General features: G+C 37.5%; 1 long non-coding RNA gene and 1 other non-coding gene across 2 annotated transcripts in view; both read left to right on the top strand.

Annotated features, from left to right (window-relative positions):
- The window catches only part of LOC116672593 (uncharacterized), a 5,446-nt gene that overhangs the window by 764 nt on the left and 3,610 nt on the right, over window positions 1–1,072 (top strand). The window lies entirely within an intron of this gene.
- Window positions 389–474, top strand: trnay-gua (transfer RNA tyrosine (anticodon GUA)). The gene is given in 2 exon segments: window positions 389–425; window positions 439–474. It is a non-coding gene; the product is annotated as a tRNA-Tyr (tRNA).

The following is a 1,072-nucleotide window of genomic DNA, read 5'->3' as shown; positions in this document are numbered from 1 at the left end:
AAGCGAGCGCTCTACCATTTGAGCTAATTCCCCGTTGAAGTAGCGTTTGTGGTTTGACTTTTTCAACTGCAAGGGACACATGGGATTTTTGGTGTCATACTATCTTATTCTCTACTATCAACTGAATTTTAACGTCCAAGAACAATGTGATTATGTAGCATTAATTGATGATTTTCGAAAACGCTCGTTTTGTTATTTACTGTTTTGACTATTGACGTTACGTTTATTACATAGCTAACGCTACAACTCAGAATAACAGCAACTCGGTCACCCCAGCCTAAACAATCTAACTTGAGCGGACGAGTTTTGCGCCGATGACAGCGATCCAGTCATCAACAGGCAACAAGACACTACTTTTATTGAAATGGTACGAGTAGTGAGCATGCTCCCTTCGATAGCTCAGTTGGTAGAGCGGAGGACTGTAGTGGAAACATGGTAATCCTTAGGTCGCTGGTTCGAATCCGGCTCGAAGGAGTGACATTTTTTCCAAACTGCACTTTGGTACTATTCAGTAATTGTGAAAACGGTTCTTTCTAATGGCTGTGATATCCATCTAGTGTTATCAAATTATATACTCTTTGGTGTTACACAAACAGACCTAAACTGCTTAAGTTAGTGATGTTCTTAACAATTTCAGAAGTAAACTATATGGTGTGTTTGTAGAAAAACAACTGCAATCCCTTCACTTGAGAAGATACATAGCAGTTATTTTTTACTTTTTCTTTTAAAATACTTTCTTTTTGGCCATTTATACAGCCATATTCCTGAACTTGCAGTATAAAGAGTTCACAGCCTGAAAAGGAACTAATGAATTAGCCAAGAAAGAGAAATGAAAGACAATATTTACAAAAATGAACAATAAAATAAGAAACAAAAGAGAGAAAAGATATATAGCACATTCAAAAGCAATTTCTGTGTGTGTTTGATGAAGTAGTTGGAAATATCCTATATACTAATTGCCTTAACTGTTCTCTGCAAACCTGACAACAGTTGTGTGAGTTTTTCCACTGTCAGACAAAAGCAAATGCAATACCGCCCCCTCTCCAGGAACCATCACCTTATTGTGGTGGAG

Source organism: Etheostoma spectabile, chromosome 22 (assembly GCF_008692095.1).
Source record: "Etheostoma spectabile isolate EspeVRDwgs_2016 chromosome 22, UIUC_Espe_1.0, whole genome shotgun sequence".
Taxonomy (NCBI): Eukaryota; Metazoa; Chordata; class Actinopteri; order Perciformes; family Percidae; genus Etheostoma; species Etheostoma spectabile.
The sequence above is the reverse complement of the archived record's forward strand: the minus strand, read 5'-3'. Positions and strand labels throughout refer to the sequence as shown.